The following is a 24,116-nucleotide window of genomic DNA, read 5'->3' on the forward strand; positions in this document are numbered from 1 at the left end:
TTGAAGAGCTATTGCGGAAAATTGCATTACTAATTTAGATGTATTGGAAATGGGCACTAAAGCCAATCTTAACCATAAACTGAAAAAGAAAAATGCCAATAGTAAATAAGATAGGTGAATACAAATTGTGCACAAAAGCAACATTTTCAACAAAATACCTTTTTATAATTGGCCAAAGAAGCTTAGAGCTGCTGTACAATTTGTGTTCTGTGCTCGTTGTCTTCTGCTGGTGAGTGGTTCAGCCAGGTGTGACCGTGGAACACAGAAAATAGAAAGTTAAATAGATGTCAGACTACATTTCCAAGATCCCCATTATTGCAGCAAAAACTGTGTCTACATGGGCAGGAGGGACTATGTATTTCTGTGGAAGTAGGTGATGAGAAATTTCAAGAACCACTCTGATGGGAAGAAGCAGCCTCTAGAGGTCTTGTGCCTGCACAGGTAGTTGCACAGCTACACTAAGGATTTTTTAATCAGAAAAGTTTGTTTCCTGATGTATTTTGTAATGCACAATAATCAACATTATTTCTTCCAGAATTGTCATGTACAGTTTTTTTTTTAGTTGGGCTTTAAAACTTTTCTTACCTGGATTCTCTACTGATCCTCTGCCTTATGTCATTTCTGACTCATTGGCTTTAATTTACTGTTCATATTTGGTAATTAAACTTATGTGGTAAAAAATATTCTTCTTGAATATTCTCTGATTTTCATACTTGATATAATAGTTCAGTAAATTATCAAAGAACTTTGACAATTCACAAAGGTTTTTACCTTATGCTATATTTTATGTGATTTTGTTTTTAAAGGAATCCTGTGGTGTTTTACTCTGTATTTGAGACCTTATTGCAGTATATGGTGTTTTTGATTTTATTTTATGCTGACGAATAAGGTGCAAATCTACGCTGCATAAAATTTGTATCAGTGTAAAACCATTCGTAGATTAGTATCTTATTAACCATTTTAATTACGGTACTACACAAGAATATTGTGTTTTTACAGAACACGGGAAAGTAGGGGGATAGGTTTTCTTAATTTGCTGAATAGTTTTAGTTTGCACCTTGTCTTGGCTTCCTGTTTCCTCCTTTCTATAAGAAATGGATGTTTGTTACTGAACAACTCATTTGATTTACTGCATGCATTTTGTTTTGTTTTTTGTGAATAGATCTTTCTGAAGGATTTACCTCACACAAGTTATGCTGGGTACACACTATGAGATTTTCTGTCCGATTTGCTATCAGATCAATTATTTCCAACATGTCCAATTTGCTTTCCGATCAATTTCAGAGCATTTTCCAATCGATTTCCATTCACTTCAATAGGACATGTTGGAAATAATCGATCTGACAGTAAATCGGACAGAAAATCTCATAGTGTGTACCCAGCATAAGTAAGTTACCTCTCAAGTCAGTAATTCCATGCGCTAACGGCGTTTGCGAATTGACGTTTCATTAAATGTTTGATAAATTCAGTTTTCTTTTGCGTTACACCATGCGGTAACACTTTTTTTAATTGATGCCATAGTCCCAGATGTGTATGTGGATTGAATTTTCTGACTCCATTGCCTACATTCTTTTTTCAGGGTTGTGAATCGGTGTACCATGCTTCATTTTCCTCAGACTTTATAGGCTTTCCTCAATATACAAAAGGGGCATCCATACAAACATTCTATTGATGCCTCCTAGGGGCCCAAACCCATGACTGTGTATTATGTAAATACTGGTAAAGTTTAGATTGCTTCAGGCCTCCGTTACCTCCTAGGGTTTAGTATTGGTTAAAAAGGTTGGCTATCACAATGATGGACCAGTTGTAATGGCATAGCAGAGAGAGATTTGCACACCATAAATAAATTTGAGGTGCTGGACCAAGACGTCCTCAAAGCATTAATCCAAAGTGTTCCCACACTCCGTGAATATTCAGTCACCAACAACCATTTCAGGGCCATAAGGGGTCCTTTATCAAGGTAAATAACAGAATGGGGATTCTGTTGTATACTTTGTTAAAGGGGACCCCTTGTGGTGCCAAAACAGTCATTGGTGACTGAATGGTTATTGGGTGTGGTATGTAAATAAACCACGTGTACTTTAATGGAGTGTACGAACCTTTTGGATTGAGAAGAATGGAAAAACAATCGAGAGCCCCCGATAGTGTATTATTGTGGATAAGTGGTTATACGTAAAGGTAATAAAGATTTATACTCACAAGTGTAGGTTGCCGAGAATAGGCAACCACTCGTATCGCAGTCGGGGAGATTAGACCTGTCCCCGCTCAGGTTAAGAAGTCGCTCTCTGTGCGGAAAAAAGGGGGGTGTCCACACCCATCCACCAGGTGGATAATCACGTAATAGGAAATACAGAGGCGCCAATAGAATAAAAATAGTGCCAATTAAAAACCATAAAATTGTGGGTGGCAATGGTGGAATTGCCCACCCTACAAACAACACAAGACCACTTCGTGTGGTAAAACAAATTTAATCAATTTTGTACTCCTAATAACAAAAACAGTTTGCAACGCATTTCACGGGACCCAAGCCCGCTTCCTCAGGCAAAAGCAATTACAAGCAGGAGCAACCAGCCGTGGTCTGAACTGACTTGGCACCACCTTTTGGATTATTGCTCAGTTGTAATGGCAAACTACAGTTTTCCCTTTGTCATCTTCCACTTCTGCATTCCATGAGCCCACCAAACAGGAAATACAATCTCCAGCAAGCCTTAAAAGGGAGAGTTCCTTGACTGCTACAGTCTTGTGTTTTCTGGTTGCTTGGTCTTCTCAGCTTTTGGGTTGGTCACCAGTTGTGTGGAGACCCGGGTAATTCACATGGCCAGTGGCTTCTGTTAATCAGATGTTGGAGCTTCAGGGGACATCCCTAGTTAAATCTGCCACATTAAATCTCTCCTATAGGAGCTTTTCACCTTTTCTGCTCTAAATAACTCCACTGTATACTGGTCAGTTTGCTTTTGTGTAAGTTACTGGTACTGTTGGATGAATCCCTTAAAACAAAGACAGGAAACAGAGAGCCCAATATAGTGTAGTATTTGGGTCAATTCAGTTCATAATATTAAAAGCAACGGGTTATATTCACAAACATGGGTTACCACACAGGCAACCACTGGCGAAGCAGGTGGGGAGAATTAGAACCTGACCCCACTCAGGTTTAAGAGGTCGCTCTATGTAGACAGGAAAGATATGGGGATGCACCCCTCCACCAAGGGTGAACTAAACTAAATGCAAACTTTTTGAACAGAGGTGCCAACAAGAATAAAAATGTTTAAAAACCGTTTACAAGGAGGAAGTTATGGTGGACTTACCTCGCTCGCAGATTAACAGACTGAAAGCCGTTATTTTCAAATCAAAATAACATTTATTAGTACTCAAAGATGCAACGCGTTTCATAGGTCATCACCCTACTTCATCAGGCAAATAATGGAGAAAACAGGAAAAGTCTGTGCCAAGCGCCTTATATTGGATGAATCCACCTAGCTAGGCTTTAATTTCTAAAGCTGTTTTTTCCTATGGCTGTTGGCTTAAAACAATACCAAGCAAGTGGGAATAAATGAAAATTTCCAAAGGAAAGCCTGTGTTTTAGGGTACCCTAGACTCTTAAAGGGAACCAGAGACGAAGCACCCTTGTGTATTTTATCATGTATATCAGTAAGAACATTAGAGAAAACACTTACCATGCTCTCTGTTTCACCCTCACTGCTAAAAGTGTCTGTTATCAGCAGTCATAAGAATCCCAGACTGAGCATTCAATCTGGCTTTGCTGGGAATGATTATTGCTGAGTCATTATAGCAGAGCCACAAGGGGGCAGGCTTCGGCTTGAAAAGACACCACAGAAGACAGACTCAGCCATAATCTTTCTGTAGCAAAACTAGACTGAGCAGCCTGAGTGCTCAGTCGGGGATTCTTATCAGAGGTGATAACAGTCAGATTAAACAGAGAACAATGAAACAAAGAGCAGATTAGGTGTTTCCTGTCATGTTCCCACTGATTTATAAGGTAAAATACAAGAGGGTGCTTCATCTCTGGTTCTCTTTAAGTTACCAAAACTTGACTCACTGTAAACTAAAACCACTTACAGATACTACTTTGCTTGTACGTTTAGATTGCCTTCACCAATACGGGCACAAGACTTTGAGGCATAACTTGTACTGTACTTTAAAATGTATTAAAATAAATCTTTGCTGGACTTTTATTGACAGCATAGGTAGTATGATGGCACAGTTCTGATAACCAGCAAGAACTAGAGAATCATGACATTTAGTTCTAGATCAGGTACTGTATATTCTCTCAGGTTCCTCAAATCACATTTTCAGTTTTTTAATTCCTTCTCAGCAGGAAGCAGCGAGAAACTACGGTACTTAAAGTAATGTGAGAAACGAATAAACAACTTTTAAGTCATTTTTTTTTATCATGCTGGAGGCTGAGAAGGCATTAAATTCAATGGTGTGAAAGTACTTATCATCTTCCTAATATTTTCCGTTTGCATATTCATAACTCTTAATTATCTCCAAATAAGTTTTATATAAAGTCAAAAGGCCGCATAAGTAAACAAAAGTCTGGGGTATAATCCTTGTATTTTTTTTCCACAAATGTAGAACAAGCTTTTATGTTCTTTTTTAGCAGTAGTGTTTGCCTTGGAATTCTCCCATATATGCTGTATTTGACCAGTGTCTTGCTAATGGCAGTAGACACGAAGACTCTTAGATTATCTTATGCTAGATACACATGATGCAATTTTCTGACAGATTTGTCAGATCTAATTTCCAATCTATTTTCCATATAAGTGAATGGAAAATCTATTGCAAAATCAATTGGAAATCAGATCAGACATATTGGTAATATTCGATCTGACAATAAATCTGTCTGAAAATTGCATCATGTGTATCTAGCATAATGCATCGTCCTAGATAAGTTTCCTTTGTACTCTGGTAGTAAGTTGCTCTGTCCACTCCTTGGAAAATTTAACATTGTTCCAAGTCGTACAGATGAATGCTTTATAAACCTTTCTCAACTGACAGTAATTTTTTTTTCACGTCATAGAATTTCTTTTGATCAATGGTGTGCTGCTTGTTGAGGCATGGCCATGTGGTGGCTAACTGTATACGCATGTCAGTAACGTTTCAAACTTGGCGGCCTTGTTATTTAACCACTTCAGACGATCTGGACGAGTATTCTCGTCCAGATAGGCGCTGGTAAAGTCTAACTGGATGAGTATTCTCGTCCAGTGTTTAAGCAGCGGTACCCGCAGGGTCCCGGAGCCAATTGCAGTGCCTATAATGAATAGTGTCATCAAAGCAGCTAGTTATGATGTTAAGGATAATACAGTAACATATTCTTTCATTTTTCTACCTGTGTCACATGTGTATGTCTGCTAAAAGGACGCTGTTACCTTGAGTTGCTAGCCTGGGGCAAGGAAATGGCTCATTAGGCCACTAGCCAGTCACCTTTGATCTGCTGTATCAGATGTAATTGTCTGTGAAACTACATTTGCATTCAGTTCCTCTGGTTACAGGTAATGGCATATAAAAAAATTCCTATGCGCTTAGGATATATACAATAAAATTGCAAACGTGGTTCGCGTCTCACTATTGCTGTGTTCACAATACCATTAGAAATGAATCAAAAAGTCTGCACTCAAAATCATAGGCCAAATACATAAAAGTCTCACTGTCCTTATTCAGGTTGTCCACAGACCGTCCCGATCACAGTTCACACTGCATGTGCCTTTAGTACTCCAACATGTATCAGCCAAGATTCACGTTATATGCAAAAATAGAAAGACAAAACAAACATAGTGTAAAACTGCGTAAATTGAAGAAGAAAGAGCTAGTGGCACTCGACGAAAAAGTCAGGAGGATGGCTAATACTGGAGTATGACCTAGAGTTACGTGCACATCTTGAAGCTTGCTTAATGTGTCATCAAAAGATAAAGGATAGAGGCACTGTAACTTACAAAGGTACTTTTACTCACAGTTTACAGACAGCGGAACATGCGGTGGGGCTGACAAGGCCTGACAGCTGTTTCGCTTAGAATAAGCTTCCTCAGAGGCCAAAGGTACCTTTGGCCTCTGAGGAAGCTTATTCTAAGCGAAACAGCTGTCAGGCCTTGTCACCCCCACCGCATGTTCCGCTGTCTGTAAACTGTGAGTAAAAGTACCTTTGTAAGTTACAGTGCCTCTATCCTTTATCTTTTGATGACACATCGTGTAAAACTGCATTACACTGTAGTATCTTCCACCACCTCTCCAAAGTGTCCGCTTCCGTCACCCAGCACGCTAAACCAACTGTGCCTGGACACCCCCCAATGTGCCCGCACTCACCCAAATAATCTCCAAAATATCCGGAGGTGGGAATGAAAGCTTTTGGGGGTAGGAATCATCCACAGTTCAGCAATATCCACTACGGTTCCATTAACAGCACTGTAACTGAAACATACTCTGATAGTGTAAAACCAAACGAGTTGGAGGTTTCAAGCGCATATAGATACAGATACAGTCCCCGGGCGACTGTCCCGATCCACGCTGTCTCAGATCCACGCTCCTCCGCTCGTATATCCGTGTGATTCCGTGTATCTTGCCTGCTGGTCACGTGTGCCGAAACTCCGCCCAATGCATTTCGTTCGGAACTGACTCATCAGGGGCTGTCGGCACACGCTGGACCAGCGTCTAAAAAGGAGTCCCGCCCCTCCCATTCTGTCCTCCGCAAAAGTATAATAAAAAGAAAATTTTAAAAGACATTCCATTTCTTTTTTTTTTTCTTTTTTTAAAAAAAGGTATCCTCAGCAGCTAGAGATTGGGATGGCCGCCTTACATGTATATAACCTACACTAATACAGCAACGAATCTATGCTATACACACACCCAGGTCGCCCTCCCATACATGTACAATCTTATGCGATCTCTCGCATATCCCAATCAATAGGACCAACTCGGGAATCAAAAAACTAAATGCTTAAAATTCATCTCACACAAAGATAGCCCATATCAATATGAAATCTGCCGAGGCAAATAAATCTAAAATCCTCCCTCCTGTACATACAATTTTTTATCGATCAACAAAGAAGGGAAACAAAACTATAACCTTATGAGATTATGAATTATGAATAAAACAGTTAATATCAAGATCCACATTTAATCTTTTTGGGCTTACGGTTTCCATTTCAAATATCCAGTGCGTTTCCTTTTTAGAAATTTCACGTAACTTATTAGATCCTCTCCACGCTGGTTGGAGTTTCTCTACCCCGCATTGATGGTCTTTTTTTAAAGTGTAATGAAACACTATGCAATTCGAACCCTTTGCGAATATTTGAGATATGTTCTCCAATTCGCTCTTTTAAAGGTCTGGTAGTGCGGCCCACATATTGCAGGCCGCACGTGCACCCAATTTCGTATACAACATAGGATGTAGTACAGGTAATAAAACTTTTGATCTCAAAAGAGCACCCATTAGCTCCAGAAACGATTTTTTGCATTTTTACCCCTTTAGCTTCCCTACAACATTTACACCCTCTACATGGAAGAAACCCCTTTGTTTGCCAGCCTTCCAATCTCAATTGTGTCGGTGATATAACACAACTGGGGGCCAGTTGATCCTCTAAATTCACAGCCTTCCTATATACAAAGGAGGGTCTAGGGGGTAAAACATCCTTCAGGACGTGATCACCCTGCAAGACATCCCAATGTTTTTGGAAAATACGTTCCATTTGTCTATATTGTGCAGAAAAACCTGAAAAAAAGGTAAAGGGGCAAGTATCGTTCATACTCACCTTCTTTTGTGAGTGAACTAAAAGATCCCGATCTACGTTGGCAGTCTCTTGCTGTACTCTCTCCAACCATTCTGCATTATAACCTTTCTCCAAAAACCTATCTTTTAATACATCTGACTGTGAATAGTAATCAGCTACATCTGAACAGTTCCTCCTCACTCGTGTGACTTGGCCCTTAGGAACCCCTCTGAGCCAATTGGAACCTTAGTGGATACTGCTGAACTGTGGATGATTCCTACCCCCAAAAGCTTTCATTCCCACCTCCGGATATTTTGGAGGTTATTTGGGTGAGTGCGGGCACATTTGGGGGTGTCCAGGCACAGTTGGTTTAGCGTGCTGGGTGACGGAAGCTGACACTTTGGAGAGGTGGTGGAAGATACTACAGTGTAATGCAGTTTTACACTATGTTTGTTTTGTCTTTTTATTTTTGCATATAACGTGAATCTTGGCTGATACATGTTGGAGTACTAAAGGCACATGCAGTGTGAACTGTGATCGGGACGGTCTGTGGACAACCTGAATAAGGACAGTGAGACTTTTATGTATTTAGCCTATGATTTTGAGTGCGGACTTTTTGATTCCTTTCTAATGGTATTGTGATCCCGAGCGAATCGGAAACGGCATTCTCCCGCCAACCACGTTCTAACCTACGCTGGTAACGTTTTATTTCCCTTTAATTTTGCAACTTGTCTTGTTGTGTATCCTTGTAACTTTTATTTTGTAACTTTTTACTTTGTTTTTGTAATTCTTTTGTATATATTTTCTGCATTGCTCCACTTTTTTCCTGGAATATTAAATCGTTATTTAATAAGTTTGACTTCTGCTGTACTAAACTAACACTCATAGCCTAGAAGGGGAGACTGCAGTGTAGCTTGCATTACAAGTCAGTGCCTGATTGTGCCGTGGTACTGTACGATTGTACTGTGTGTGTGTGTGTGTGTGTGTGCGTGGCGTTCCCGTATTCGGCCTAAAGCGCAAAGCTGACCCGAATACGAAAACGCGGATTGCGTGCATATTACTCGACAGCAGAGTGGAAGTGTCTAGCGGCAACCAGCGGTGGCAGTGAGAAGTGTTTGAGGGCAACAGCCTTGTTGTAGCTTGACTAAGGCTGCTCCCCTCTCGATCTGGTCAAACCCGCAGTCGGGAACCGTATCTGCAGGCGTGCCGCGGGGCCGGTTTCTGACAAATAGACATGACCATTCATAATAAAGTACGTGAATAAACTATAGAGAAAAATCTAGAGGCGAAAAGTTAAATTACATTCCAGAGATTTTTCTTTCATTAAAATAAATGATTATCCCATTTTAACCTGCTGAGCGGTCTGGACGAGCTCAGCTCGTCCAACACCGCCAGAGGCTGCCGCTCAGGCCCTGCTGGGCCGATTTTGATGAAATAAAAAGCAGCACACGCAGCCGGCACTTTGCCAGCCGCGTGTGCTGCCTGATCGCCGCCGCTCTGCGGCGATCCGCCGCGAGCAGCGGCGAAAGAGGGTCCCCCCAGCCGCCTGAGCCCAGCGTAGCCGGAACAAAAAGTTCCGGCCAGCGCTAAGGGCTGGATCGGAGGCGGCTGACGTCAGGACGTCGGCTGACGTCGATGACGTCACTCCGCTCGTCGCTATGGCGACGATGTAAGCAAAACATGGAAGGCCGCTCATTGCGGCCTTCCTTGTTTATTCTGGGCGCCGGAGGCGATCGGAAGATCGCCTCCGGAGCGCCCTCTAGTGGGCTTTCATGCAGCCAACTTTTAGTTGGCTGCATGAAATAGTTTTTTTTTTATTTTAAAAAAACCCTCCCACAGCCACCCTGGCGATTTAATCAGAACGCCAGGGTGGTTAAAGTCCCCCCTTAACCCTACCCTAGTTACCGTGTAGGTAAATGAAGGAACATAATTTAAATGTTGTGATAGCTGGGACTAATGGGCAAATAAAATGGGTGGGTTTTATTTATAGTCAGTTGCGTGTGGTCCGGTATTAGTCATGGAGAGAATCGAAGACATAACAACAAAAGTTGTTTAGGTGATACCTTTAATGACTAACTGTACAAGATTCCTTTGCAAGCTTTCAAAACTTTAAGTTTCTTCTTCAAGCATGTTTCAGAGCTGGGTCCAGGGATGGTTCTGATCCAGCTCTGAAACATGCCTGAAGAAGAAACTTAAAATGCTTATTTTAAGACAATAGGGGATGGAATTGGAGAAATAGTGTTTTGTTTTTTTTTCCCATGTGTGTGTGTGTGTTTGTCTACAAAATGCATAGAAAATAAAGTAATTACTGAAAACAAGTATCGCCCACAAAAAGCTTAATTTGTGGCAAAAAACAAGATCTAGATCATTTACGTGTGATGAGTAGTGATAAAGTTATTGGCGAATTAATGGGGGAGGCACTGACAAAGGAAAATGGCTTCTGTCCTGAAGGTGAAAATGCCTGTAGGCTGAAGTGGTTAAAGACAACCAGGGTTGTAATGAAGAATAACTTTAATGTAAATTTATTAGAAAGTTCTATGAGAATCGGTGGTTGGCAGGCAAATTAACTCACCTACTCGCCCATAATTTTGTATTTTGAAACTCTGTTCCCCCATCCCTGCAATGCAAGTGGGGTGGCTACAGCTTCAGAAAAATTTTGGACTAAAATGGACTTGGCAGTCATGCCGACTGTTAAAGGGACACTTAAGTGAAACAAAAAAAATGAGTTTTACTCAGCTTGGGCTTCCAATAGCCCCCTGCAGCTGTTCGGTGCCCTCGCCGTCTCCCTCCGATCCTCCTGGCCCCACCGGCAGCCACTTCCTGTTTCGGTGACAGGAGCTGACAGGCTGGGGACGCGAGTGATTCTTCGCGTTCCTGGCCACAATAGAGCCATCTATGTTGCTATAGCATATATCATATAGCAGCATAGAGGGTGCTAATGTGTCTGGGAACGTGAAGAATCACTCGCGTCCCCAGCCTGTCAGCTCCTGTCACTGAAACAGGAAGTGGCTGCCTGCGGGGCCAGATGAATTGGAGGGAGACGGCGAGGGCACCGGACACCTGCAGGGGCCTATTGGAAGCCCCAGGTGAGTAAAACTAATTTTTTTTGTTTGACTTAAGTGTCCCTTTAAGTACATTTTAGTCCAAAATTTTTCTGAAGCTGTAGCCACCCCACTTGCATTGCAGCAGCCCACCCACACCTTTCAGGCCGTGGCTGCCGAGTTGGGAAAAGCCAAGGCCCAGCCAAGGCAACACAGATGGGGGTGGCCACAGCTTCTGAAAAACTAAGGGCAAAAACTGCCATGTTTTGCAGATGAAGGGGGTGGAGTTTCAAAATGATCCTAAATTACGGGCGAGCAGATGAGTTACCGTGTTTCCCCGAAAATAAGACACTGTCTTATATTAATTTTTGCTCTAAAAGATGTGCTAGGGCTTCTTTTCATAGGATGTCTTATTTTTGGGCAAACACTCCCTATACAAAATGTACATACTGTATGTCATGCTGAATCATGTGCAACATACACAGAGCTTGTGGTTTGCAGATATTGGCACTCAAGAAATTGATTCTGCTGATCATGTGAGTAAGAGTGTATTTCTTGCAGGCAAAGAACTCTGTCAGGCTCCTCAGAGCTATGATAAGATAAGCAGTGTGTCCTGGGAAGAGGTGAAGTGCTGCTGATGCTGCTGCTTATCACGACAGATCAGAAGGGCTGGCTCCAACAAAAACACAAATTGCCTGACACATATATAGGACTGTGTAGAACTCACATACTGTACTGCTGCTCTCCTGTATCCAGGCTTTGTATTCATCCTGACTTGCTGGTGTCATGTGGGCTGCTAGCCAGGGCTTAAATTCGGAGGATGTCTTACATTCCAAGCATTCTTGAAATTCATGCTAGGTTTTACTCTCAGGGGATGTCTTATGGCCCATACTCACGGGCGAGAAATGTGGCCTGTCGCCAGCACACGTGAGCGTGTGGGCGACAGGCCGGCGACAGCTTCTCGCCAGGTCCCTCCGCGTACACACGCGGAAGAGGGACCAGCGGCAAGGCGGAAGCTGTCGCTGACGTTCCTCCTCCCCCCGCCGGAAGCTCCATGTACCTACATGGAGGTTGCTGTCGCTAGTCCGCGTACTCACGCGGACTAGCGACAGTTGCGGCGGGGGGGCAGCGGCGACTGTCGCCATGCGATTGAAAGTTTCAATCGCATGGCGACATGAGCGGCGGGCGACAGTTCGGGGTGCGCGCGTGTGCGACGGCCCATACTCACGGGCGACCTGTCGCCGCAACACGCGCGCGCCGCGTGTTGAGGCGACAAAAGTCCCTCGTGAGTATGGGCCATTACTTTAGGGGAAACACGGTACTTAGCCTGGCACCTGACAATCTTAGTATAACTTTCAAAGGTGTTTACATTAGTTATTCTTTATTTTACTGGAGGTCTGACTGCTGCCACAAACTGGGCTGCTGGGTCCCAGAAAGTCTCTCAATCTGTATTAGATGTCAGCAGAAGTCTGACCAAAAATTGATTGAGGCCCAGTGCACACCAAAAACCTCTAGCAGATCCGCAAAATGCTAGAGATTTTTGAAGCAGATTTTCAGAGGGATTCTAGGCATGTTTAGAGAGATTTTCTAAACAATTTCTGAACATGCATAGCGTTTTTTCGAGCGTTTTTGTGTAGCAGATTTCATATACTGTTACAGTAAAGCTGTTACTGAACAGCTACTGTAACAAAAATGCCTGGAGAACCGCTCTGATGTAGCGTTTTTCAAAGCAGTTTGAGCTTTTCCTATAGTTTACATTGAGGCAGAAACACATCTGCAAACTGCGAAAATGCTGCAGGAGCCACATTTGTGGTTTGCTAAAAACCTCAAACCGCTGGTGTGCACCATTCCATTGAGATGCATTAGCCAAGCGTTTTCACAGGCGGCAGCGGTTTTGAAAATGCTACCAAAAACGCTTGGTGTGCACTAGCCCTGAAACGCCAACATAATTAGCTTTCTGTTTAAGTAGTAATCTATTCGGACATTGATTGCCTGCCACTCCCACCCAAGGGTGAAAGCGGGACATAGTTTTATGACAAGGGTGTGTTCACACAATAGATGTTACTGCGAAATACATTGCAGGATGTGAATGCACTGCCGATACAATTGTATCACATCTCTAAGGTGTAATGGACCACATTATCCAAACAAACTTTGTACAGTGGGTTTCTGGACAAAGTGTACAATAACAAGCACATTACAAAGCAATGGTTTGTGCTATGATGGCTAACAGGAATGTTATAATGTACTGAGTGGGCATTGAGTCATTCCTATGTTTTTAGTGCAGGAGTGGTGCAGTGTATAGAAAAATTTTGCCCTTGTGACAGCATATTTTTTCCTCATCTGCATATTTCAGGGTGGAATACATCTACCTTAATAATCTTATATTTCAGTTTAGTAATGGTTAATTGGGCTGACTCAGTCCCATTGTACCTGTAGAAGGTGCCTCAGGGAATGCTTTCTAGTGCTGGCACAGATTAAGCTCACATCTTGAGATTGTGGTCACATGTCTGTTGCTGTTCAACCTTTCCACAATCATCATCTTGATGTCCCTGTCTCTTGAGGCAAGCAGATATCATCGACTCGAAATGCTGTTTGGCAAGTTATTAGTGAATAAATTAAGGTCACAGAATAGACTTTTAACCCTTTCATAGTGAATAAATGCTATAGCCACATTGTATGCAGTGCTGTATTGTTGAATGCGTTTGCTGCTGGATAGAGGACACTCTTGTGTGCTGTAAATGTTCACTCCCATAAAGCATACTTTTATTTCACAGCTGACTTTATTTTCTTTGGAAAAGACATTATCCGGTATTGACAGCATTAGTATAATTTGGTCAATGTGTTGCTTCCCTGCAGTGCTTGGTTGCTTATTCCAGCCATTAGCTTTAAATTTCCTCAACAAAATATGTTTTAATTAGTCTTTGTTTAACCCAGCCATGTAAAATGTGCTGCATCTCACTACTTCATGTATATGGCTCTTGTGTTGTGTCCCCAAACATAAAATTGTCTTTGTGAAGTAGAAGATGGGAACACTGACAATTAGCTAGATTGTGCTGCATTAGGGCTTCCATTATGTACTAAGTAACTTGTATAGCTATAATTGTGTGTAACATGTTGTAAATAAAGATTTTCTGTTTTAATACAATAGACTAGACAACTTTTTACTTTGGCACCAGAAAAATAGCAAAAAGTAGGATGGTGCCATGGGTAAGAGATGGACTTACTCATTGCGTTGCTCATATTTCTTTCATTTTGTGCCCTAAGGTTAAAATAATACAGCATATTTTAAGGCTGGTAAACCGCTGGCATTTTGTCACTATCAAAACTGTAGAAAATGGAGTCCCCTCTTTTAGTAGAAGTCACCTGGACAACGTCCATGTGCTTTTACTGCTAGGGTTCCTGATCCAGAAAGTCGAAGCTGTGAACAAATGAAATCATTTAGCTGCCAATCAATTAGCTGTCAGCTGATGTAGAGTGCGTCTACACAAACAATTTTGATTGGCCAATCACTGACCACTTTTACCACCTCCGAGTAGTATGAGGGCCAGCAGATTTAGAATTCTGTGAACAGATTGTGTATGTAAGCTCGCATATAACATGGAAGTGGTAGAATTGACCAATGATTGGAAAATCAAAATTGGATGTGTTTATGCACCCTTATGCTGTGTACACACTTGTGATAATGATCGTTCGTAACACCTAAATAACGATTGCTCGTCCGACAATTGCGTAAAGTTCTTTCCGTCACGATCAGAAGCGATCGTTAAGGTGAGCGAGAAAAGTGCAATCATTGCATGAGCAAATTTTCCAAAACGTTGGATCGTATCGCACGATCATCGCTGTAAAAGAATGGTGTGTACAGCAATTGCGCGAGAACGATAGTTACTGAAAGCCGTGTGCAACTGCGCATATAGATATAACCTACGTATTTCCTGTGGTGTGTGTTTCGTAACGATCGTTCTTTGAAAAAAAAATACACAATCAATCTTGCTGTGAATATAAATGTTTTTTACAACATTATTTGTTAAACAGCATGCAATCCACTTACATAGGTATGTATGTATATATGTTTTTGTGTTTTGTTACTTTTGTAAAATGTACACACTTTTCTTTTGATCCGCTTCGCTGCATTAACGAGCTTTTTTTAACGGCCAAAGATCGTCACTGTGTGTACGTTTGTCGTGCGACGTTTGCTAGCACGTCATATCCGTGTGCGCACGCACCTCGTTTCAGCGATAACAATCGCTGCACTACGTCCTCTGTTACTAATTTGCATTTATTCCTTTCCTCGTGCAACTATCGTTCGTCGCAAACGATCATTATCGCAGATGTGTACGTAGCATTAGTAGCACAGTTGCCAGATAACCAATTGGCGGCAGATGCCTTCCATTTCCTGGTTGTGATTCCTTTTTCTGGTGTACTAAACATTAGTAAACATGCACGCTGCGCTATGTGTTTTTTTAATATTGGCTGTATTTGCAATATCTGTTTGATTGCAAATGTATAACGTATTCCCCAAAGCTGCATGCCTTCTGCTTTGGAGACAGAAATCTGTTGTCTGTACCTAACCTTATCGCCAGTAGAATCTGCCTCTCCATTCATCCTGCCTTGCTTTGTCTGCTGAGCAGCGCTGGGCTTTGTTTACATTTTCATATCATCAAGTGCCCTATACATGGTTTGGTAGATCTGTGCAACATAAAATCTTGAGTCTGGTACACACATCCAATTTTGATTGGACAATCGCTGACCAATTTTGACACATCCATGTAGCATGAGAGAAAGCAGATTGTGAATACTATGAACAGATTATATAGGTAACCTCTCATACTACATAGAAGTGGTCAAATTGGCCAATCAATGGCCAATCACAATTGAATGTGTATATGCACCCTTAGTTTCTGAATTTTTGAACTTCTCTCTTTGACTTGTAGAGAAAAGAAATTCTAACATTGTATGGGAATTGGTTTGTTAAATGCGGCTACACTGTTAACATTTTTCGTTTGCAGTGTTTTAAATGGAGCACTATTTTGTTAATAATGAAGTTCATAACGCGCTGATACTTCTGTTCCAGGTGTAGAAGCTTCAGAGACTGCAATGATGAACTTTTATTTCTCCCTCTTCCATTCTGCTTCCCTCACTGTAAAAAGTACTGCAGAGATAAACTGGAGCATAAGGGAGGAAAGCATTTAAAAGGCAGCGTAGTAAAATAAGAAACACATTTCATATATCAGTATGACAGCATTATATTGCCCTGTAAAGTCCATCAGTAATGAAGCAGCTGCAGAGCATACTCCTATAGTTAGGATTGGTCTGGACATATTATTGCACAGATTTACAGAGCAGACTACTACATGGAATACTTTATTTAACAGGACAGAAGCTGTAAATAGGTTTATTAACCTGTTTCAGCTGTGAGATCCATATACAGCAGTCTGCTGAAAGGTGGCTGTCATAATGCAGCAAACTAACACTGTTGCAGGCAGTCCTAAAGCTCAACACACACCATACAATCTAGGTTGTTCAATCTTACCACTTTCATGTAGTATAAGAGCTTTTACAATCAATCATCCAAGGTATTTTTAATCTGTTGGCCCTTACACTACATAGATTTGGTAAATCTGTACAACCAAGATTGTATGGTGTGTGTTGAGCTTAAGTCCTAAAGCACGGACAATTAGGCATGGAGAACACTTGCTTGAATCGTGTGTGTTTTACCGCATAGTGGAAAACTGAAGCAAAATCGCATGCAAGTCTTAGGGACGCATTGTAAATCGTAATGCGTGTTTTTAAATTGCAAAGCATGTTGCTTCTTGCCGCATTGCATGCTTTCCTATGGGGCATAAAAATGCATGTGGTTCACGTGCGTTTTATTACAAAATAAATCTGATACTGTATTTTTCTTCATGTTAAAAAGGTAGATTATTAAAAATAACAAAACAGGAAAGCTACCACATGAAAAATGTAAATGCATACAAAAATGCATCTCACAGAATGCATCTCACAGAATGCATCTAAAAATTCTGCAGTGCACATGGCAGAAAACTTGTGGTTATTTGCACAGACAAGTGTGCTCCCAGCCTCAAACTATCCTCTGTTAGGCCCAGTGCACACCAAAACCGCTAGCAGATCCGCAATACGCTAGCGGTTTTTGGAGCTGATTTCAGAGCGATTCTAGGTATGTTTAGAGAGGTTTTCTAAACATACCTAGCGGTTTTTGGTGCGTTTTTGTGTAGCAGATTACACATATTGTTACAGTAAAAGCTTTTACTGAACAGCTTCTGTAACTAAAATGCCTGGCAAACAGCTCTGAAGTAGCGTTTTTCAGAGCGGTTTGCGTTTTTCCTATACTGTACATTGAGGACGAAACGCTTCCGAAATCCGCAAACGCGCAGCAGGAGGCGCGTTTGCGGCTTGGCAAAAACCTCAAACCGCCGGTGTGCATCATCCCATTGCAATACATTAGCCAAGCGTTTTTCCAGGCGGATGCGGGCGGCGGATCGCTCCAAAAACCGCTCGGTGTGCACTAGGCCTTACAGTCATTTTGCTGCCAAAATTAGGCCTTAGGGCCCATTTCCACTACACGCAGTGAGGTGCAATCATCACATCTCACTGGATTTAAACTGCAGCTCACGTACGTCATTGGAACAGTTTCCATTGACGCACATTTCCTGATGCGAAGCAACATGATGCGCAAGCGGGCGGCAATTATGGATATCGTGCTGCAGATTTCCACAGCTCGCATCCGATCCGAGTACCTATTGCCCCTAACAGGAACCCGCATGATGAAGCATCTGGTTGTTTGGACGACAACCAGAAGTGCCTGCGGAGGGATGCGAAGCAATGGGCCGTTTGCATAGCAGCACGGGCCCCTAATGCCTCTTTTAGAACTTGACTTGGCTTGCATACTTGTCAAGCAGTTCAGTGTCAAGTCTGCCACCCACAAGTATAATTCGGGTGCAATTTAAATGCAGTTGAAAGGCTTTCGTTGTAACACAACAGTTGTCGGTGTGACGCCTTCGGTATGTCATTTCAAATGCATTATAAGTCATACACGTATTTTAATTGCAGAATCATCAAGTATCCTCAGTCACACACAAAGTATAACTTTCACAACACAAAATGTAATCAACCTTTCCAGCTATAACTCACAGGACACATGTACAATTAGAAAGTTATTGTCAAGACTCTTTCTGGCTGTCCAATTATCCCCAGGTTAAGTAACCATCAATCTTAGATTAGCTATGACAGAAATCGTTAAGGCACACTCACAGCAGTAGGAGAGTCTCTAAAACACCAGGGGTATTATCACCTTTAGAAGCTCTACTGGGTTCAGAAAGATTCTTACTTGAGTTATACACACCCAGCTGCTTTCACCAGTAACAGCTGACCTTACTGTAACCCAAATTAATAATGTCCATATTTTCTTCATGTTTCATGGGTTAGGAAGCTACTAGGTTGCCCATCTGTGCAGAGTGTGTTGGGCTCAGCCTGACAACCATCCATTCACCTTCAGAAGTCTCTAGTGGATGAGACCTGTATGGCAACTGTGGCATAGTGCGACAGGATTGCCTGGTGGTTTGTTAGTCTGTGCTTGTATTGCCTGGTGGTTTGTTACAGTCTGTGCTTGGCACGCGGTGACGTTACCTGGCATCAGAGGACCTTGACATGTCACATCTGAGCACAGCTGCAGCCTGTCCAGCACCGGTACCAGGTGCTTGCAATGACCCGGATGGTGCAGGAAAGCAGCTGACAGGCTGTTAATTTGCCGAATGTAAGCTGACCATCTGAAGGAGGCCTAAGTGTACATTACTGTGCACAGCTGCAGACCAAGTTGAATACGCAAGACTTTTTCAGGCATGCAGAATGCTATTTGCATAATTTACAACACACGCATAATTTAAACAGTTTAAACACTTAATATACAACCAGAGCATTTTTAACCACCCTGGCGTTACGTTAAAATCGTAAGGTGGCGTGCAGACAGTTTTTTTTTTTCATTTTTTTTTCTGAATCATTGTAGCTAACTTTCAGTTAGCTACATGATTCACCACCAAAGGGCGCATCTGCCCATCTAGTCCGATCGCCGCCGGCTTTATAGCAAGCAGAAAATCCAGTTGTAAATGGGATTTTCTGGTTGGCTTCCCTTGTCGCCATGGTGACGCTCGGGATGACGTCATCCGCGTCATGGCATCGGGAGGTGTCCGATCCAGCCCCATAGCGCAGCCTAGCACTGATTGGCCAGGCTGTGCAAGGGGTCTGGGCGGTAGGGGGGGCTCCCTTACGCTGCTGTTAGGGGTGAATCGCCGCGGAGCGGCAGCGATCGGACCCACACGCAGCTAGCAAAGTGCTAGCCGCGTGTATGAAAAAAAAATGAGCAAAATCGGCCCACAGGGGCCGGAGATATCCACTGCAGCGGTAATGGACGAGCTGAGCTGGTTAATAATCCTCTCCACCTATAATCTTAACATTTGTATAGCGCTTTTCTCCTGTTGGACTCAGACCGCTCAAGAGCCGCAGCCACTAAGGGTCTGCAGTATTAGGAAGTCTTGCTCAAGGACTTCTTACTGAATAGATACTGACCCTAGACAGGATTTGAACCCTGGTCTCCCATGTCAAAGGCAGAGCCCTTAACCAGTACACTATCCAGCTGTTGGGAGCATTATACAGAAAAGCATTCAGTGGTATCACATGCTATTACATTATTGCGCAATGTACCACATATAGGGGTTGATTCACTAAGAAAAATAGTGCGAGTAACCGGTTACTTGCACTATTTAACCTTGCGCGCCTTAATGTGCGCTATTGGCAGCATAGTGTGCATTATTAACTTTAGGCAGAGGACTGCTCGCTAGTGACTTACGTCCAATATTATCCAATAGCGGACACTCCATTCATCCCGCCCTGGACCCCTTAAAGGAAGTGATCCCTGCACTTTAATGTGAGAGGCCAATCAAAGTGCGCGGATCACTTCCTTTAAAGTTACTGGTCCCGGGTCCAGGGCGGGATGAATGGAGCACCTGCTATTGGCTAATAGTGGGCATAAGCTACTAGCGCTCGCTATGCACAGTATTAACTAAATGTAATAATGCAAACTATGCTGCTAATAGCGCGCTTAATGAATCAACCCCATAGTGAGCACAAGGCTTAGTCACATGCCTGCATCAAGCTGCAGTACTTCTGAGAATAACTCCATCAAGCAGTATATGAGAGATTTGGGTGGAAGTGAAGGAGAAAATGCTTTAACTGATTTCAAGTTCCTGACATTAACAACATTTGTGGATGGACTTCCCGAATGTGCTTTCTCATTCACTTGCATGTTGCCAGTCTAGTGTTTCCACCACTAAAATACAGCAGCACGGCTAATCATTTCATCATCACTGGAGTTTGCATTCATATTTAACGAAGATTGTATGCAGCTTAGAATGTGCTTGTTAGTGTACCCGAGGTGACATAAGATAAACGTGTGTACCTACTGTTCCAAACATATTACTTGGCTTTGTTCCTTTTTTTTCCCATCTACTTCCTGAAAGAGTGGACCTTTATCCGATAATTGGCCAACCCTAACTAATAAAGAATTAAAGCCATGAAGCTTTCCTGCCTGAGAACAACTTCTGAGTTCAAGGGATAAATAGAAATGGGTATATAGTTCGTTATGTTTTTTTCCTCTGGGACACTTAATGTAATGCTTATTAAGCAGAGACAATAAAACATCACATCTACAGTAGTTTGTAAATGTTTAAAAATGTAAATAATGTTTAGGAGTAGGAGGATAGATGCAATTGTTTCTCATCAGTTTATTTTCATCTTCACTTTAACATCTGAAGGAATTGTATCAGACTGGTCTAATTCCAGTCTGCATACAATTTGATGGACGTTGAAATGATTTGCATCTCATTGACCAAATTCAAGTTTTTCGTTACATTTCAAGAGTTGTTTTTTTGTTTTTTTTTTAACTGCTCTTCAGAAGCTTCCACACGCTATGACAGAACACTGTTCAGGAACATTGATATATGCTGCTGCCAAAACTCTGCACAACATTCCCATGTCTACCTCACTGAGAGAGAGCATTCGTTTTTAGGAATACCTACCAAAAAAAGCCAGCACTGCTTGGGGTCTCCGTGTACCCTACTGATGCCAGTAGCCACAACTGGGCTGCTGCTGTTGCCACAGTTTGAAAACTTAAGAGGGCCAGATGTGTCAAACCCAGTGCAAAAAAATGAGGACAAAAGTGGTGAACACATTCATTTTGTAAGAAAAAAAAAATATATGAGCCGAACTGAGGGGCAGCGTGCATATTGTGCAGCCTTACTGCAGTCTCTAGAGCAGTCATTTAGGCTACTTTCACACTGGTGGGTTGCGGTCCATTGCGTTGGAAAATAAAACCACAATGCTGACGCGATGCAATAACATTGTAATGGTACTGTTCACATTGGTGCATTGGAAGTGCAGTGTGACTGATCCTTTTGGCATTACATGATGCATGCAGTGTGTTACCACATAATGCATGTATTAACAGGGGCAGTGAAGCATACTTTCTCTGTACGGTATGCATCGCATTGCATGCATTACATGCAATGCTACTTTTCCCCTCTGTTGCAATTCGGTTTTTCCATTGAACACAACTCAACGTAGTCTCATTAGCTCAGATGTATGCAGTACACAGGTTTTGACAAACCTATATTTTTTTTTTTTTTGCTTGCTTTTCTAAAGCCCCTTCTATTTATTATTTATTTATTGTATTTATAAAGCTCCAACATATTACGCAGCGCTGGACATTAGTTTAGGTTACAGACAATATTTAGGGTGACATACAGCAATACGACAATACAGGAAAACAAGAAAAAACAGGTTAGATTGATTAAATCTGACATGGCTGATCGGGATTCGATTGATCGTGTGATCGATTTTGGCTAGTTTTCAATGCAAATCGATCACACGATCAATCGATTCCCAATCGGACATGTCAGATTTAATCGATCAAAATTGAATTCGATCCAATCAAATTCAATCGATTGTGTCTGGAATTGAATGGTGTAGAGGGGGCTTTAGACTTTGGTGCATAGCCACCCCCAGGGCCTCTAAAGGTCAAATGCCTTGAGGGGTATACCAGTGGAAAACACTGCAGGCATGTAGGAAGAGATGCAGTCCTTCCTGTAGAGATAAGGGCATTACTAGGCAGTCCACACTCTACATCAAGAAGTACTGATTTTATGCTTTGTGGGTTTTTTTGTTTTTAAATGCGTGTTTTAGGGCATTTTTAGACATTCTCAGCTGCACAGTCTAATTGACAGATCATTTACTTTTTAATAACATGAAATTGCAAAGCGACATGTGTAGCACCATATGTCATAGCACTTTTTAAACTTATGTATTTACACAAAATAAAATTGCTTCATTTATACCTATCTCAATAGAACAGATAAATTGCCATATATACAGGATAATATTTTTTTCTTAATCAAAATGGGGTATATTGTATTTCTCCCCTGCAGAGAAGCATGTTGAGGCGGTTTAGATTTTCCTGCAATTCCTCTTCTCCTGGCTGTCTTGTTTTCTGGCCAACTCTCCTCAAGTTCATGTCCATCTGCCACCGGTGCTTGTGTGATAGCAGACACAAGGGGCAGCCTCAGTGAGAACAAGGTAGATGACAGGACATGGTGTAAAGTCTGCAGTGTGACATGACATTTACTACAGCACTTGTCCAGGAAATGAAATGTTTTTGGTTGGTACATGTCAATGGTAATGGGATGGGGAGGTTGTTTTTTGTCGTTTCTTGAACTTATTCATACTTAATCTACACGTTATCCAAATAAGAAAGGTCAAAATAGGCAGTTGATTTATATACTAGTAGTTTCAAATGGATTTGTATGCTAATCTGATCAATTGTGATCGCTCATGGTACCCTATTTTTTTGTCTTTGGACTGCTCAGTGCAGTGCAACAACTGATTTGGGGCACACGTGACTTATATATTCCATGTTGTCAGACTGCATTATGACTTTATCAGTACCTGAAAACATACAGTATGTTATTAACGTAGTAAATTTTCAGTGCAGCAGCAGATTTCCAGCAAACTACAATTATTAATTTGGATGAGAACTGATTTAAACAATGCATGGCTAGCTTAACCTATAACAGCAACCGGAATACAGCCCACACACCTGCATAGAGGCTTTAATGATACACCTTGAAATTGACCCAAACCTGTTGAACAGAAATTAGACCTTTAAATTACGGCCCTTTCACCCCGGCTGCATTCCATGTTGTTTTTGAAAAGGCTTGTGATTTTCCAAACGCAGGTGCAGTAAAGTTACAATTGGAATCCTGGGAATGCATTTTGCTGCGTTTCGATTGAGACCAACATAGCGAAAATTGCAAAAGGCAAAATACGTTAGCATTTGGTGTGAAAGAGCCAATACAGTTGGAGAAACTTTTAGTAAAAATTTGCTTTATGGATTAAACAAAATGCCTGCTTCTTTGTTTAGTGGGAAATGCTGATATTTTTTCTTATTGCTGTCTGTCCCTGTGTACAGATTTGTCCCTTTGTACAGATTTCTTCTCAATGTTGTGGCACAGGTGACAAAAAGTAAGTTGGTTCACTATAATCTGGGCAGAGGGAGTAATAAAGAAAGCTGTGCTCGTTCATATTTTTCTGTGACATTTATCACCTTCTGCATCCCTTTTGCTCTCCCTGTGGGAAGTAAGGGCTTTTCTCCAAGGTTGAGTAATAGAAAGTTGTAGCATAAGAGAATAGAACTGTATGTCCACCATCTAAGTATAGGTGCCATGGTCACCGGTGTGTTGTAATATCTGGTCCCACCACTTCTACAACATGAGAATTATACAGGTTAGTGACAGGCTGTCTGCTGCACTAAATAGGCTAAATCAGCCTAGATTATTGTGGCATGTGATCTACACCTTTTTGAATTTTCACTTACTCTGATGCAGACTAATGCTATGTACACACCATACAATTTTCTGGCAGATTTACCTGCCTGATCGATTACTTCCAACATGTCCAATCAGAATTTCGATAGAATTTTTGATTTTCTGATCGTTTTTTCAAAGTTTTTTTTTTTTTATCAGTTTTCATAGAACTGAACAAAAATCGATAAAAAAGAATCAATCGAAATTCAGATTGGACATGTTGGAAATAATTGAACTGGCATGTAAATCTGCCAGAAAATTGTATGGTGTGTACCTAACATAAGGTTCTAACTTCCTCATGGTTCCAAATTGATTTGAAAATCCACTTTTAAGGACACCTAAAGTGAGAAGTATATGGAGGCTGCCATGTTTATTTTTATTTTTTTTTAACCAATACCAGTTGCCTGGCATCCTGCCGTTCT

At 41.7% G+C, this 24,116-nt stretch overlaps 1 protein-coding gene and 1 long non-coding RNA gene across 10 annotated transcripts in view; one reads left to right on the forward strand and one right to left on the reverse strand.

Annotated features, from left to right (window-relative positions):
• GRIP1 (glutamate receptor interacting protein 1) overlaps positions 1 to 24,116 on the forward strand; it is a 799,607-nt gene that overhangs the window by 419,275 nt on the left and 356,216 nt on the right. The window lies entirely within an intron of this gene.
• Positions 1 to 24,116, reverse strand: part of LOC137563794 (uncharacterized) — a 44,284-nt gene that overhangs the window by 5,964 nt on the left and 14,204 nt on the right. The window contains exon 2 of the long non-coding RNA XR_011030442.1: positions 159 to 226. This is a non-coding gene — a long non-coding RNA (uncharacterized lncRNA). The remainder of the gene's footprint in view (positions 1 to 158; positions 227 to 24,116) is intronic.

Source organism: Hyperolius riggenbachi, chromosome 3 (assembly GCF_040937935.1).
Source record: "Hyperolius riggenbachi isolate aHypRig1 chromosome 3, aHypRig1.pri, whole genome shotgun sequence".
Taxonomy (NCBI): domain Eukaryota; kingdom Metazoa; phylum Chordata; class Amphibia; order Anura; family Hyperoliidae; genus Hyperolius; species Hyperolius riggenbachi.